This window comes from Delphinapterus leucas, unplaced genomic scaffold (genome assembly GCF_059928025.1).
Source record: "Delphinapterus leucas isolate spDelLeu-1000000601 "Yukka" unplaced genomic scaffold, BTC_Dleu_Yukka2 spDelLeu_asBTCV2_sq25, whole genome shotgun sequence".
Classification (NCBI taxonomy): Eukaryota; Metazoa; Chordata; class Mammalia; order Artiodactyla; family Monodontidae; genus Delphinapterus; species Delphinapterus leucas.
This window is the reverse complement of record NW_028322234.1, coordinates 2,500,355-2,518,360: the sequence shown is the minus strand read 5'-3', so window position 1 is coordinate 2,518,360 and position 18,006 is coordinate 2,500,355. Positions and strand designations below refer to the sequence as shown.

At 39.0% G+C, this 18,006-nt stretch overlaps 1 long non-coding RNA gene and 1 pseudogene across 2 annotated transcripts in view; both read left to right on the top strand.

The window, feature by feature from the left end:
* The window catches only part of LOC149744021 (uncharacterized), a 64,943-nt gene that overhangs the window by 14,558 nt on the left and 32,379 nt on the right, over positions 1 to 18,006 (top strand). The gene's annotated exons all lie outside the window — the stretch shown is intronic.
* LOC149744022 (calmodulin pseudogene) lies at positions 11,939 to 17,219 on the top strand (annotated as a pseudogene).

Here is an 18,006-nt window from a genome sequence, read left to right as displayed (position 1 = left end):
CAATCCCAGTCGCCCAATTCATCACTCCCCCACCCCCACACCCCCACTGCTTTCCCCCCTTGATGTCCATACGTTTGTTCTCTACATCTTTGTCTCAGCTTCTGCCCTGCAAACCAGTTCAAGTCTACCATTTTTCTAGGTTCCACATATATGCATTAATATACGATATTTGTTTTTCTCTTTCTGACTTACGTCACTCTGTATGACACTCTCTAGATCATCCATGTCTCAAGAAATGACCCAATTACGTTCCATTTTATGGCTGAGTAATATATATGTGCCACATCTTCTTTATCCATTCGTCTGTCGATGGGCATTTAGGTTGCTTCCATGACCTGCCTATTGTAAATAGAGCTGCAATGAACATTGGGGTACATGTGTCTTTTTGAATAATGGTTTTCTCTGGGTATATGCCCGGTAGTGGGATTGCTGCATCATACGGTAATTCTATTTTTAGTTTTTTAAGGAACCTCCATACTGTCCTCCATAGTGGCTGTATCAATTTACATTCCCACCAAAAGTGCAAGAGGGTTCCCTTTTCTCCACACCCTCTCCAGCATTTGTCGTTTGTAGATTTTCTGATGCTGCCCATTCTAACTGGTGTGAGGTGATACCTCATTGTAGTTTTAATTTGCATTTCTCTAATAATTAGTGATGTTGAGAAGCTTTTCATGTGCTTCTTAGCCACGTGTATGTCTTCTTTGGAGAAATGTCTATTTAGGTCTTCTGCCCATTTTTGGATTGGGTTGTTTGTTTTTTTAATATTGAGCTGCATGAGCTGTTTATATATTTTGGAGATTAATCCTTTGTCCGTTGATTTGTTTGCAAATATTTTCTCCCGTTCTGACGGTTGTCTTTTCGTCTTGTTTATGGTTTCCTTTGCTGGGCAAAAGCATTTAAGTTTCATTAAGTCCCATTTGTTTATTTATTTTTTTAATTTCCATTACTCTAGGAGGTGGATCAAAAAAGATCTTGCTGTCAAAGAATGTTCTTCCTATGTTTTCCTCTAAGAGTTTTATAGTGTGTAGTCTTCCATTTAGGTCTCTAATCCATTTTGAGTTTTTTTGTGTGTATGGTGTTAGGGAGTGTTCTAATTTCATTCTTTTACATGTAGCGGTCCAGTTTCCCCAGCACCGCTTATTGAAGAGACTGTCTTTTCTCCATTGTATATCCTTGTCTCCTTTGTCATAGATTAGTTTACCAATCTAGGAATGTGGGTTTATCTCTGGGCTTTCTATCCTGTTCCGTTGATCTATATTTCTGTTTTTGTGCCAGTACCATATTGTCTTGATTACTGTAGGTTTGTAGTATTGTCTGAAGTCAGGGAGTCTGTTTCTTCCAGCTCCGTTTTTTTCCCTCAAGACTGCTTTGGCTATTCGGGGTTCTTTGTGTCTCCATACAAATTTTAAGATTTTTTGTTCTAGTTCTGTAAAAAATGCCATTGGTAATTTGATAGGGATTGCATTGAATCTGTAGATTGCTTTGGGTAGATAGTCATTTTCACAATATTGATTCTTCCAATCCAAGTACAGGGTATATCTCTCCATCTGTTGGTATCATCTTTAATTTCTTTCATCAGTGTCTTATAGTTTTCTGCATACAGGTCTTTCCTCTCCCTAAGTAGGTTTATTCCTAGATATTTTATTCTTTTTGTTGCAATGGTAAATGGGAGTGTTTCCTTAATTTCTCTTTCAGATTTTTCATCATTAGTATATAGGAATGCAAGAGATTTCTGTGCATTAATTTTGTATCCTGCAACTTTACCAAATTCATTGATTACCTCTAGTAGTTTTCTGGTGGCATCTTTAGGATTCTCTATGTATAGTATCATGTCGTCTGTAAACAGTGACAGTGTTACTTCTTCTTTTCCAATTTGTATTCCTTTTATTTCTTTTTCTTCTCTGATTGCTGTGGCTAAAACTTCCAAAACTATGTTGAATAATAGTCGTGAGAGTGGACACCGTTGGCTTGTTCCTGATCTTACTGGAAATGCTTTCAGTTTTTCACCATTGAGAATGATGTTTGCTGTGGGTTTGTCATATACGGCCTTTATTATGGTGAGGTAGGTTCCCTCTATGCCCACTTTCTGGAGAGTTTTTATCATAAATGGGTGTTGAATTTTGTCAAAAGATTTTTCTGCATCTATTGAGATGATCATATGGTTTTTCTTCTCAGTGTGTTAATATGGTGTATCACATTGATTTATTTGCGTATATTGAAGTATCCTTGCATCCCTGAGATAAATCCCACTTGGTCATGGTGTATGATCCTTTTAATGTGTTGTTGGATTCTGTTTGCTAGTATTTTGTTGAGGATTTTTGCATCTATATTCATCAGTGATATTGGTCTGTAATTTTCTTTGTTTGTAGTATCTTTGTCCGGTTTTGGTATCAGGGTGATGGTGGCCTCATAGAATGAGTTTGGGAGTATTCCTTCCTCCGCAATTTTTTGCAAGAGTTTGAGAAGGACGGGTGTTAGCTCTTCTCTAAATGTTTGATAGAATTCACCTGTGAAGCCATCTGGTCCTGGACTTTTGTTTTTTGGAAGATTTTTAATCACAGTTTCAATTTCATTACTTGTGATTGGTCTGTTCATATTTTCTATATGGTTCAGTCTTGGAAGCTTATACCTTTCTAAGAATTTGTCCATTTCTTCCAGGTTGCCCATTTTATTGGCATAGAGTTGCTTGTAGTAGTCTCTTAGGATGCTTTGTATTTCTGCAGTGTCTGTTGTAACTTCTCCTTTTTCATTTCTAATTTTATTGATTTGAGTCCTCTCCCTCTTTTTCTTGATGAGTCTGGCTAATGGTTTATCAATTTTGTTTATCTTCTCGAAGAACCAGCTTTTAGTGTTATTGATCTTTGCTATTGTTTTGTCTCTATTTCATTTATTTCTGCTCTGATCTTTATGATTTCTTTCCTTCTGCTAACTTTGGGTTTTGTTTGTTCTTCTTTCTGTAGTTCCTTTAGGTGTAAGGTTAGATTGTTTATTTGAGATTTTTCTTGTTACTTGAGGTAGGCTTGTATAGATATAAACTTCACTTTTAGAACTGCTTTTGCTGCATCCGATAGGTTTTGGATCATCTCGTTTTCGTTGTCATTTGTGTCTAGGTATTTTTTGATTTCCTCTTTGATTTCTTCAGTGATCCCTTATTTAGTAACGTATTGTTTAACCTCCATGTGTCTGTTTTTCCCTGGAATTCATTTCTAATCTCATAGCATTGTGGTTAGAAAAGATGCTTGATATGATTTCAATTTTCTTCACTTTACTGAGACTTGATATGTGACCCAAGATGTGATCTATCCTGGAGAAGGTTCCATGTGCACTTGAGAAGAAAGTGTAATCTGCTGTTTTTGGATGGAACATCCTATAAATATCAATTAAATCTATCTTGTCTATTGTGTCATTTAAAGCTTCTGTTTCCTTATTTATTTTCATTTTGGATGATCTGTCCATTGGTGTAAGTGAGGTGTTAAAGTCCCCCACTAGTGTGTTACTGTTGATTTCCTCTTTTATGGCTGTTAGCAGTTGCCTTATGTATTGCGGTGCTCCTTTGTTGGGTGCATATATATTTATAATTGTTGTATCTTCCTCTTGGATTGATCCCTTGATCATTAGGTAGTGTCCTTCCTTGTCTCTTGTAACATTCTCTATTTTAAAGTCTATTTTATCTGATACGAATATTGCTACTCCAGCTTTCTTTTGATTTCCATTTGCATGGAATATCTTTTCCATCCCCTCACTTTCAGTCTGTATGTGTCCCTATGTCTGAGTGGGTCTCTTGTAGACAACATATGTATGGATCTTGTTTTTGTATCCATTCAGCAAGCCTGTGTGTTTCGGTTGGAGCATTTAATCCATTCACGTTCAAGGTAATTATCAATATGTATGTTCCTATGACCATTTTCTTAATTGTTTTAGGTTTGTTTTTGTAGGTCCTTTTCTTCTCTTGTGTTTCCCACTTAGAGAAGTTCCTGTAGCATTTGTTGGAGAGCTGGTTTTGTGGTGCTGAATTCTCTTGGCTTTTGCTTGTCTGTAAAGCTTTTGATTTCTCCATTGAATCTGAATTAGATCCTTGCCGGGTAGAGTAATCTTGGTTGTAGGTTCTTCCCTTTCATCACTTTAAGTATATCATGTCACTCCCTTGTGGCTTGTAGAGTTTCTGATGAGAAATCAGATGTTCACCTTATGGGAGTTCCCTTGTATGTTATTTGTTGTTTTTCCCTTGTTGCTTTCAGTAAGTTTTCTATGTCTTTAATTTTTGCCAATTTGATTACTATGTGTCTCAGCGTGTTTCTCCTTGGGTTTATCCTGTATGGGACTCTCTGCTCTTCCTGGACTTGGGTGGCTATTTCCTTTCCTATGTTAGGGAAGTGTTCGACTATAATCTCTTCAAATATTTTCTCGGGTCCTTTCTGTCTCTCTTCTCCTTCTGGGACCCCTATAATGCGAGTGTTGTTGCGTTTAATGTTGTCCCAGAGGTATCTTAGGCTGTCTTCATTTCTTTTCATTCTTTTTTCTTTATTCTGTTCTGCAGCAGTGAATTCCACCATTCGGTCTTCCAGGTCACTTATCCATTCTTCTGCCTCGGTTATTCTGCTATTGATTCCTTCTAGTGTAGTTTGCATTTCAGTTATTGTATTGTTCATCTCTGTTTGTTTGTTCTTTAATTCTTTTAGGTTTTTGTTAAACATTTCTTGCATCTTCTCAATCTTTGCCTCCATTTTCTTTCCAAGGTCCTGGATCATCTTCACTATCATTATTCTGAATTCTTTTTGTGGAAGGTTGCCTATCTCTACTTCATTTAGTTTTTTTTTCTGGGGTTTTAACTTGTTCCTTCATCTGGTACATAGCCCTCTGCCTTTTCATCTTGTCTCTCTTTCTGTGAATGTGGTTTTTTTCCCATAGGCTGCAGGATTGTGGTTCTTGCTTCTGCTGTGTGCCCTCTGGTGGGTGAGGCTATCTGAGTGGCTTGTGCTAGTTTCCTGATGGGAGGGACTGGTGGTGGGTAGAGCTGGCTGTTGCTCTGGTGGGCAGAGCTCAGTAAAACTTTAATCTGCTTTTCTGCTGATGGGTGTGGCTGGGTTCCCTCCCTGTTGGTTGTTTGGCCTGAGGCAACCCAACACTGGAGCCCACCTGGACTCTTTGGTGGGGCTAATGGCGGACTCTGGGAGGGCTCACGCCAAGGAGTACTTCTGCTGCCAGTGTCCTTCTCCTCACGGTGAGCCGCAGCCACCCCATGCCTCTGCAGGAGAGCCCCCAACACTAGCAGGTAGGTCTGGTTCAGTCTCCTCTGGGGTCACTGCTCCTTCCCCTGGGTCCCGATGTGCACACTACTTTGTGTGTGCCCTCCAAGAGTGGAGCCTCTGTTTCCCCCAGTCCTGTCGAAGTCCTCTAATCAAATCCCGCTAGCCTTCAAAATCTGATTCTCTAGGAATTTCTCCTCCCATTGCTGGACCCCCAGGTTGGGAAGCCTGACATGGGGCTCAGAACCTTCACTCCATTGGGTGGACTTTTGTGGTATAGTTCTCCAGTTTGTGAGTCATCCACCCATCAGTTATGGGATTTGATTTTATTGTGATTGCACCCCTCCTACCATCTCATTGTGGTTTCTCCTTTATCTGTGGTAGTGGCGTATCCTTTTTGGTCAGTTCCAGTATCTTCCTGTTGACGATTGTTCAGCAATTAGTTGTGATTCTGGTGTTCTGGCAAGAGGGAGTCCTGATCCCTTACTTGAAACACCTATCTTTCCAAAGATTATGACAAGAAGAAGGTTCAAATAAATAATAACGTTTCTTCACTTTAATGATAACTTAGAAACTCCACTTCCTTTTGCACCACCCTGGCCTCGCAGCTCCCGCCCCTGCTCCTCGGACCAGGTCCCCTATTTATTTTTTTAATACTCAAAACTTATAAAAGTAGTAGAATCTAATATTTATTGTTATCTTTTACTGTTTGTGCTTTTTAAGTGTGGTCTTTGGTGACCACATAGTATTCCTTAACGAAAATGCACCATATGTGTTTAACAGCGTCCCCATTTTGGGACAGTAGGAAATTTTCCATTTTTAGCCACGTACGTGTAATACGACCTTGAGGGTGGAGCTTTGCCTGTATGTTTGGAATCACTGCCATACTGTTGGCTCTGAGGGATGGAAGGCTCTCCTGTAGATACTCCAAAACTCTGCACCTGTGTGCCTTGCCGCAGCAGTGTGTCGGTCCCTCTTCACCAGCAACTCTCTGACCATCCATTACAGTTGAGAGTAGCCATCTTTCAAGAGAATGGAAACTGTCTCATCCCCCTTCATACACTACTTGGACCTTCTTCTTGTGCTCATGAGGCACTTTTGAGAACTTGACTCTCTCTTGATCCCTTCAAGGGGATCCAGTATGTGTGGTGGCATTTCTGACCTCTGAGAGGGAAACAGCTGTATTTGAAAATATGAAGTTAGTAGATGAGCAAGATGCTCTTTGGGAAAGAAGAAGAACGAATGTTTTCTTTGAGAAGTTGAGCAGTCACTGTAACGTACAGTAGACGATTCATGTCTCTGTGTAAATTGAATTGTGATTATCTTTCCCATACACTCAAAGCCTTATTTATTTTGAGTACATTATATAGATGCTGCTATCCACAGGATGCAGAGAGGATCCTATGTAATGTGTCAGCCTCGACACTGCAATAGAAAGAACTCATTTGCTTACCATGTTATACGTACTGGTCTGCATTTCCCCAGGCTGTGAATTACTCCCTTCCAGGGAATTTCTGCCTTGGAAGGATCATTAACTCTTTGAGGGTACCAGCAAACCAGGTAGCAGATTCACCTTTTGTGAACTAAAATTCTAAATCCAGAAAAGACGATGAGAGTTCTGAAGTCCATCTCCCTATCTTTGTAAGAGGATCATCTCAGTAAGGAATGATTAAGGTTGTGATTTTTAAGGAGGCATTCCTAGATTCAATTCCTTCCTCCATAAGGTTTAAAATTCCTCTATGCCTCAGTTTTCTCATAGGTAAATAATATCTACCATATAGTTTATTATGAGCATTAAATGATAAATAGAACTTAGATACTAATAAGAGCTCAATAGGGAATTCCCTGGCAGTCCAGTGGTTAGGACTCTGTGCTTCTACTGCAAGGGCCACAGGTTCAATCCCTGGTCTGGGAACTAAGATCCCGCATGCTGTGTGGTGTGGCCAAAAAAAAAAAAACAAAAAAACCCCGCAAACTCAATAAAAGTTAGCTATCATATTATTAGTCTTATTATTATTGTCATTATTAATTTGATGAGCTTCAGAAAAAATTGTGCACCTTTCTTCATGCCGTTGAGACCTGGCTGTCCCTTTAAGACCTGCTACTCTGAAATAATAACCAACCACAAGTAAACCTAGTCAGTGGAGAAGAATTACGGCCATTTTCTTTCCTTTTTTTTTTAACTTTAAAAAAAGAGCATTACAGATAACCCCAGTTATACAGATTTTTTCTTGTGTCATTCCATTTAAGCTCTTAGGAGCACAAAGTTTTAGGTCTCTAGTCTCTTAAAGTAGTAAATTGTTTAAGCAAGAAAATACTGCATTGATAGGATCCTGATTAGCTTATTGGCATTTGGCTTTGTGGATGCAAATGCTGAGCGAAGATTTAGGATGCAAAGATTTAGGAAAGCGGTGTTTAAGACCAGCTCTGCCTCTTAGCGTTGCGACTGTGGACTACTCAGTGCCTCTCCTTTGCAGATTCTTATCCAAGTTATGGGACTTGGTAATCTCTGAGATACCTAGAAGAGCTAATATCCTGTGATTGATTCAGAAAGGAATCATGCTTTAAAGAATGGGGAATGAATTCTGCTCCCAGTTCCTCAGGTAAACTATTACTATGGTATAATAAATTGTTGGGAAAATTATTCTAATTTTCCTTGCCATTGGATAGATACAGCCATTGAAGCATTTCAGGTGAGAATAGCTTGTCTGGACAGCACCACAGAACCACTGCTGGGCTGGATTAAGTTCCTGACATAACAAGCTGATATAAAAGGTTATCAGAAGTGAGTTAGCCACACAGAGAATTGGCAGGTGTAGCCACTATCAGCAAAGCTTTGTTTGTCAACAGTGTTCCTAAGGGAATCACCTTCTCAGCAATGCCACTGTCCCTGCAAAGTCATTCTCTCTGTAGCTTTGAGAAACTCGCTTCTTGGTACAGCCAAACCCTTTTCTATTCAATGTGTCTGCCATCTTTTGAGAAGAGCTTCCACCATAACGTGTCATGTTCATTTCTGTGACTTCATAGTATTTGGCACTTTCTGGGTCTTGAAACAAACACAGTGTCAGCAAACTCATTTCTTCATCCAGGAGGAAAGGGCCAAGTTGTTGTTGCCCAGTTGTTGCTGGTGGACAGAGGCTCTGTTTCCAGGTTTTCAGGGTCCTGGTATACCTGTGTTTACCTTGGAAACTAAGACATGCTGGGGTTTTCTGTTTTTATTTTTGTTTTTAATCAGGGGTATAGTTGTTTTACAATGTTGTGCTAGCTCCTGCGGCACAGTGAAGTGAACCCGCCATATGTATACACATATTCCCCTCCCTTTTGGATTTCCCTCCCATCCAGGTCACCACAGAGCACCAAGTAGAGTTCCCCTTGCTATACAGCACATCCTCACTAGTTTTCTATTTCATGCTGGCTTTATCTCAGAAATCACTCTTATCCCTGCACCTCTTGGTTCACCTGTGAGTGAAGACTAGAAACTTCTCTTTTTATCTGACCTCTTGTTTAAAGAAGAAGAGTATTTTGATGTTCTGTTGACACACTGATTACGGTGGAGTAGTGTCTGCCTCAGCAATTAGGGTTTAGTCAGCACTTAGGGCAGAAACCATGTATAGTAAAAAAATGCCTTTAGAAATCCGTTAAGTTTGACATAAAGTGCAGCGTAAGGAGATTTGTGTACAATTCTATGAAGTAAAATACGTATATGAAAAATGCATATCTTCAAACTAGAACCACACTGCACACACTGCAAGCTGATTACTCTGAGAGAGGTTCCAGGGACCGACATACCTTGTAGGCACAGTTAATTTGTGTCTCCCTGTTCACTACCCCCCTGGTTATATTTAGTGCATGGAAGGGCAGGCAGACTCACTCAGGCTACTTAAATTCTTGTTTCTCTCCTTCTCTCTTTATCTCCCTAGATGTGTACAATTAGAATATTATAAGCTAAATACCCAAATGATGAGGCTCCTCTATAGCTAGGGTTAGCTCTGTATTCATAGAGGGGAAAGATGATTTAAAAGATGTTTCAGTAATAGGCTGCTGCAGAGAATCAGTTTAAATTACTTTTTTTTTTTTTTGCGGTACTAGGGCCTCTCACTGTTGTGGCCTGTCCCGTTGTGGAGCACAGGCTCCGGATGCACAAGCTCAGCGGCCACGGCTCACGGGCCCAGCCGCTCCGCAGCATGTGGGATCTTCCCGGACCAGGGCACGAACCCGTGTCCCCTGCATCAGCAGGCGGACTCTCAACCACTGAGCCACCAGGGAAGCCCTAAATTACTTTTTGATGCATCAAAGAGCACTTATTGAGCACCTATGTTACGGACTCAGTGTTTTGTGTGCTCCCTCGAAATGCATATATTGAAACCCTAACCCCCAGTGTGATGGTTGGAGGGCCTTTGGGATGTAGTTAGGTTTAGGGTGATGCCCTCATGATGAGATTCGTGTCCTCATAAGAAGAAGAGACAGGAGAGTCAACTCCCTCCCCACAAGCACACATGGAGGAAAGGCTATGTACGCACAAGCTGGAAGGAGGCCCTCTGTAGCCAGGAATCAGCTCTCACCAGACACTGAATCTGCTGGCACTTTGATCTTGGACTTCCCAGCCTTCAGAACTGTGAGAAATAAATGTCTGTTGTTTAAGACACCTGGCCTGTGGCATTTTGTTATGGCAGGCTGTGTTGACTAAAACAACTTACTGTCCTCTTGATCTAGATTTTTTAAACCAGGGAAAGAATGCTGTTGCCTGCATGTGAATGTAAACGTGATACATAATAGAGATGACATTACAGATCACTGAAGAAAAAAATGGACTGGTAAATAACTAACCTGGAAGTACTATGTTATCCATATAGAAAAGAAAAATCTATACCATTCAAATATAAAAAAAATCTGTTGCATTTAGGTTAAATACCTAATTATGTAAATAAAATATTAAAATTTTAAAAATAAAATGTAAGATGATTTCTTATAAACTTAAAATAAGAATGAGTTTGTTTAATGAAATATAAAATTCAAACCTTGAATAAAAGAGTTGACACATTGATCCAAATAAAAATATCCTGTTCAATAAAAATCACTATAAACAGCCAAGTCACAAACTGGGAGTAGATGTTTGCAACACATGTAAACAATGTAGGATCAATATTTCATATTTATAAAGAATTTCTATAAATTAGCAGGACAGTAACTAATAGGAAAATGGACAAATGAGGATCGAAGCAGGCAATTTCTAGAAGGGACCATACTGGACTGATGGATAAAGAATTGATAAGATGTTCAACTTCACTAGAAATTGGTGAAATATATGAGAAACAAGGAGATCTAGGAAATCGGTAAAATATTTTAAATTCTTACAATACCAAATGTTGGTAAGGGTGTTTAGAAAGCGACATTTTTAGACCCTGTTGTCTTTTGCATAGCTTGATAAGCCTAATTTGCAGAACAATTGTGTAGTAGCTAGTAAGTAAAATTGTACCCATTTTTAACCTAGCAGTTCTGTTACTAGCTGTGATTTTAGAAAAACTCCCTAGTATGTGAGCAGGGAAACATATACAGACTTAATTATGGAGTCATTTGCATTAAAACATTAAATACAGTACATAATGTTTATTACAAGGTCTTTCTTTTACTTGTTTTCTCATGTATTTATTTATTCAGTTTACATGGTCTATACATAAAATCACTTTAAAACCTCTAAATTATCTCATGTCCATTAAATGGAAACAGTAATGCTAGGCCTGTTTAAATTACAAGAAAAAATCACTCTATACCAACAAAGTGTTTTAAAAGACCAAGGTCAAAGGAAGTAGTCTTGGGGGAGAGGCATTCCTGAGCTGGTGGCTGGATCCCAGGAGCTGCTGGGTGAAAGAAAGAAAAAGATGCTTTCAGACAGGAGTGGTTTGATTAGAGCCCAGTGACACAGCTAAAGGGAATTAATCATAATTACATGTCTCAACATAGTAAATCTCAAATGCAGTGTCAAGAGACAAAAAAAAAAGCATATGCCATGGCAAAAAGACAAAAAGACTAACAGCATTTATCGGGTGTTATTCTATGTTGAGCATATTGTAAATACAGTTTATATAAAGTTTAAAGTAACGGAAAATATTGCAAATATTGTTTAGGGAGAAATATTTTGTAAAAGAATAATATGGACAGTAATGATAATCACCAAAGTCATTAGAGGGAGTGCCTGGGAAAGGGCTGGTGGGGGAGGATGTGGGAGATTGAGCAGCAGTTCACAGAAAGCTTTAGCTATATCTCTATATCTGTGAAGACCTAGTCCATTAAAAACAAAAAGTTTTGAGACAAATTTGGCAAACTGAATCTGTGGTGTGGTGAATATATGAATATACATTACTTTTTCCCCTAGGTAAGTTTTAGTCTATTTGAAATATTCTAAATGTTTAGAAATTTTAAAATTGCCATTGCAGTTATTTTTGCAATGTGTTTAACTTAGCAGCTTTGTGAAATGTATGGCGACACAGGGTAAATTGCCCTATACTTAATATCTCCAGTGGTAACAAGGCATGATTTAGAAATTTCACCCAGAATTCACCTCTGTAAACTCTGCAGTAACGAAGTAGTTAAGTTCAGGACTTCTATATTGATCAGGATTGCTTTGAATATAATTCAAAGATTAGTGCTAGAGGAATACACACCTGTGGGAAGGCAGAGTGAACTAAGAGGACTCAGATCGTCTATGGATTCACTGCATATTTACATTTTTATATGTTTACAGTGGAAAAAAGTTAAGTTGCACAATGAAAGCATTAAGAAATATGCTTAAAACTTCCTGCTCAACAAAAAATGCTATAAACAAATTTAGTCAACTCACACACTGATTTTAAAATCATTAAATCTGAAGACATTGCCTCCATTTTCTTGAGTTTAGTTAGGACACTTCTGGCTCCTTAATATGAATTTTCAGATTTAAATTGGAGTAAAGAGAATGAATGAAGAATATGTATAAAAATTTATAGGTATCTTTAAAATTTTTTCTATTAGTTTTCTTTGGTTACATTTAGATATCATGCCAAAAAAAAAGCAAGTACTAAGAATGGAAAACAAAGATTTTTCAGCTGAGAGGATTTATGACTTTATTATCAAATATGTAGTCAGTCATTCAAGCAACAGTTAGTTATTGAGTATCTGCTCTGTGCCAGGTACAGTTCGAAGTGCTGAGGAAGGAGCAGAGAACAAAGTAAGTGAGAAACCCCTGGCCTCATTTTATTTATGCTCGAAGGAGGAAGGGGTAGAACTTACTTTCTCATCGTCTAGTGCCCATATACAAGGAAACCTACTAAATGGTAATTGAGAATCTTTGTGGTTTTGGGAAGGAAAGGGGTGGGGGAAGTGCAGTGAATGTGATTTCTTGGATAACCGTAATTACAGAAGGAAAACACGCACTGGCTTCTCCTATTATATAAATGAGAACGTTTATAGTAATTTTCTGAGAATGGCATTCTCAAATGTTTTAAGTGCAGAAGAAGAATAAATGGTTGAGTCTGCTTTTCAGCTGTGCTATGACTGCCTGTTTTACTCTTTTTCCTTCCCAACTCTACTGAGCTTATTACTTAATTGATGGGTTTTTCGTTTTCTTTTTTTTTCCCTGAAGAGTAAATCATTGTCTTTATTCAGTAAGGAGTTCAAGTGAAATGTAAAGTACTCTTTTATTCAACTAACTCTTTACTTTCTTGTTAAGACCTCCTGTGTGTGTCAGGCACGGTCCCAGGCTCTGTGTGTTCAGAAATGCACAGCTCCTCCTCCAGGGGGTCTGTGGTCTAACAGGCCAAATGCCAGTGCCAGTTGTCGTGCAGCATGGCAGGTGATCTTAAGGAGGGATAGACATAGTTCTGAGTGAGCAGTCCTGCCTGAGGTTCAGAAGCTGTGTAGCTGGAAGATTTTTTTCATTGTTGGGGCTTCAAAAATGAGTGATGGTTTGCCAGATGTGAAGTGTGAGGTGGACTTCCCAGCAACTTCACAACCCCATGACTCCCGTCAGTCACTCAGTGCATTCATTGCCTCAACGTGCCATAGCTTCTGTATGTCATTCATTCGGTCATTCATTTATCCGTTGATTTATGCCATCAATTTAGTATATGTATTATACTCCTTTTGTGGGCCATTTGCTAAGCAGTAGTGAAATGTGTAAGAAAGATGCTGCATTTACCTTCATTTTATATGTCAACACCAATGGCTAGAGCTATTGGCACGTAGGCATTCTAATCCAAAGATTTTTCAATTCAAACTATTGGGTTGGCCAGAAAGTTCCTTTGGGTTTTTTGTAACATCCACGGAAAAACCCGAAGGAACTTTTGGCCAACCCAGTGTGTGAGTTATTATAGTCAGATGGGTAACATGACTTGGTTTTGAATAGAAGTACTTAGTTATATTCTACAGTGGACAAGAGCATTTAGAGGTTATATAATGCATCTGATCATAGTATCGAACCTGATCAGAAAAACAAAGAAAACAGAATTCTTCTGGAGCTTGCTTTATATACTTGTTTCCACACAATCCAAATAATTCCCATTCACTACAATTCTGGGAGAACATAAGAGCACACAGCAATTTTAGGTAGGTTATCTTGTCGGTTCTGACAGCGTCCCTATGGATCATGAATATAGACTCCATGACTTTTCCAGAAACATAGGAATAGTATGTGGTAGAACTCTAACTTGATTGTAGTGTTCACTTCACCATGCCCATGAGAGAACTCTGAAATTCCTAGATGCCTCTCATACTTCTTTTTCTTCTGATATATCTTTTTATAGTTTTAAAGTAACGTTTTTTTCCTTACATAGCTTTCCTTTAACAAGAAGGCAAATATTTTCTTTTTTTTTTAAGTAAAATAAGTAAAACAGTGGGGTAATGTAGCTACCAATATAAAAATGTTTACATTTCTAAAATATGGTAGATTTAGGGAACTGTGAACATAGCCATTTTTGTGTGTGTGTGTATAGAAATATAGCTTCAATAAATTAGATTTCGTCACAAATACAAAATTATATTTTTTAACATATTGATATTTCACTTCATCATATGATATAACCACGTGCTGAAAATGAAGATGAATTTGGAATTTCAAAGACACACGCAAAAGTATAATCCATCAATGGTCCTCATTCTTCTTGGTGAATCCTTCCCTTTTAGGATATTTCCTTTCACTGAAATGACTGGACATAAGGCATGTCAATGCAAAACATAAGTGAAGAATTTAGAGAAGCTAAATTTTACCAGGGGAATAGATGGGAAGTAGAGATTAAGGAAGCAGGGAGCCATTGAAAAATGTTGGGTGGAATTGAGAGGGGCTTAAAGTAGCTTAAGGGAGATGGGCTTTCAAGAGAGCTCCAAAGTCAGACGAGTGGAAACAAGAAAGTGATAGAGAGCTATAAGGAAGGGTCAGCAACTGTTTAGTAACTGTGCGCCTCTGCAAGACCCCAGTGCCTGGTGGTGTGGACTCAGTGGAGTTCTCAAGATTCTTGAGGTCTGGAAAAACATGTTCTCATCAGATGAGAAGAAAAGATCTAAAAAAGATAAAGCAAGTCTGAGAGGTGGAGTAGAAATTGAAATTTAGGACTATTGTTGTCAGTGGCACACTATGAGCAACTTTTAAAAGCCTTGTTAGGGTAAAAATGCACTTTTTGGCTTTTTAAGAAAGCATACTATGAAGAAAGAAATAATTGATCATATACTCAGAGCTAAGCATAACTATTGGCTTGCTGTCCCTCCCATAACAACCAAAAATTGAGGGGAAGGGAGAGCAAAGATGCTGATCTTGTGAGCTTCAGATTGCCACAGCAGCCAGCAAACAACGATTGGACCGTAGATCAGTATTTCAAGCAAACAGTCTTGACTGTTTTACCAGCATAATCCCAGGATCTTCACTTTAAGCCAATGTTCTTTGCCCTAAGAGAGCGTCACGCAAAGCATTTGTTTCTTTGTGAGTGAAGAACAATTAATTTAGTTCAACTCACTTCGTTGAGCATGTACTATGTGAAAAAACCATTCCTAGTCCATAAATCGTAGTTCTCCATGACCATAACCACTGGAGGCTGCTGTTTCAGCATACCAACAGAGGCAGAGAATCTCTAGAAGCAAAACAATCTAGGCCAAAACAAATTAGTAAAGGATGTCTGAGGGTAAGTGGTTTTTTTTAATTGATAAAAAATTTATATCCAGTGAAATGCACAGTTGAGTACTCTCTTCTACATGATTTTTTTTCTACCTTGAATTCTGTGAAACCAGTTTGCCCTGGTCTTTCTCCTACACCTTTGGCTATTCCACCCCTCTCTCATCATAGTTACCTATCGCTTCACTAAATGTTGATATTCCAATGTCTGACTTCTTCTCTTCTCAGGTTACATATTCTCTTTATACTGTGTTGCTTTCAATAACCTCATCAGCATCACATCTACAAATCTAGACCCTATTTCCCATCTGCTCCATTCGTATATATCCAGCAAGCAATGGGACCTCTTTGCTTAGTGGTCCCATAAGAACTTTAAATTTGTCATGTGCAAGAATGAACTTATTGCCTCTCACTACAAACATGCTTTTAATTATGTTTTCATTATTAGCACTAATGAAAACATACTATTCAAAACAATTCAAGCAATCGAGCACTTTTGTGTGATAAGGGATGTGTCAAACATTATAAACCAGGTAACCCTCTTTTGGGAGAACTGATAGTTTAGCCATTTATTCACACCAAACCTGGCCATCATTCTGGAACTTTCCTCCTTCCTCATTGCACCCACCCAGAATCCCCCCAAAATTTCACCTCCCCCTCATCATCGTGGTCCTTGCTTCTTTCTCTGGAATCTCTCAAATCTGTTTCTTTGTCCTTGTCAAAAATCTTTCTACTTTCTTTCCAGACTTCCACACAGGGAGTATTGTTACAACAGATTCAGACTCTGTTCCTTAGGCATAGAGGTAACGGAGGGATGAATTCTGATTGGAGATTTACTCATCAACCATGTATTGAGTTTCTGTTAGGCATAAAATAAGTCTATTAAAGTAGCAGAACAGAATTAGTCCGAGTGGAGCAAGCGAGCTGAGTGCTTGAGTAGTCGAGTCCCGGAGACCGGTAACGCTTGCAGCATGGCTGACCAGCTGACTGAAGAGCAGGTTGCAGAATTCAAAGAAGCTTTCTCACTATTTGACAAGGATGGTGATGGAACTATAACAACAAAGGAGTTGGGAACTGTAATGAGGTCTGTTGGGCAGAATCCCACAGAAGCAGTTACAGGACATGATTAATGAGGTGGATGCTGATGGTAACGGCACAATTGACTTCCCGGAATTTCTGACAATGATGGCAAGAAAAATGAAGGACACAGACAGTGAAGAAGAACTTAGAGAAGCATACCTTGTGTTTGATGAGGATGGTAATGGCTATATTAGTGCAGCAGAGCTCCGCCATGTGATGACAAACCTTGGAGAGAAGTTAACAGATGAAGAGGTTGATGAAATGTCAGGGAAGCAGATATTGACGGTGATGGCCAAGTAAACTAAGAAGAGTTTGTACAGATGACAGCAAAGTGAACACATTGTACAGAACGTGTTAAATTTCTTGTACAAAATTGTTTATTTGACTTTTCTTTGTTTGTAACTTATCTGTAAAAGGTTTCCCCCTATTGTCAAAAAATATGCGTGTATAGTAATTAGGACTTCATTCCTCCATGTTTTCTTCCCTTATCTTACTGTCATTGCCCTGAAACCTTATTTTAGAAAAATTGATCATGTAACATGCTGCATGTGGCTTACTCTGGATATATCTAATAAGCCCTTCTGCACATCTAAACTTAGATGGAGTTGGTCAAATGAGGGAACATCTGGGTTATGCCTTTTTTTTTAAGTAGTTTTCTTTAGGAACTGTCAGCATGTTGTTGTTGAAGCGTGGAGTTGTAACTCTGCATGGACTGTGGACAGTCAACAATATGTACTTAAAAGTTGCACTATTGGGCTTCCCTGGTGGCGCAGTGGTTGAGAGCCCGCCTGCCGATGCAGGGGACGCGGGTTCGTGCCCCGGTCCGGGAAGATCCCACGTGCTGCGGAGCGGCTGGGCCCGTGAGCCATGGCCGCTGGGCCTGCGCGTCTGGAGCCTGTGCTCGGCAACGGGAGAGGCCACAGCAGTGAGAGGCCCGCGTACCAGAAAAAAAAAAAAAAAAAAAGTTGCACTATTGCAAAACGGGTGTTTTATCCAGGTACTCGTACACTATTTTTTTGTACTGCTGGTCCTGTACCGGAAACATTTTCTTTTATTGTTACTTGCTTTTTAAACTTTGTTTTAGCCACTTAAAGAAAATCTGCTTTTGGCACAATTTGCCTCAAATCCATTCCAAGTTGTATATTGCTTTATTATCTTCACGGTGCTATGTCCCTCTCTAAATCATCTAGTTTATTATCTGGTTTCCTACTTTATAGTCTTTCTCCACTCTCGTATGTAAGCTTGCTAAGGACAGGGGTGTGTTCTAACTTGTTCATTACTCCATCCTTATTGTGTAGATACAGTGGTAAACACACAGTAGGTGCTCAGGAAATATTTGTTGCATGTTAACAAGTAATCTTCCCTCCAGCCTTAAATGAGAGTTTTTGACTGGCGCAGTGATTCATATTCACCTCTGCGGATTTGTATAATACCATTATGAAATGTTGCTGGGTGTATTATCTGCCTCATAGGGATATAAGGATGTTATAAGGATTAAATGAGATAATGTATATGAAAGTTACTTTGTTAGAGAAACAAAAACTT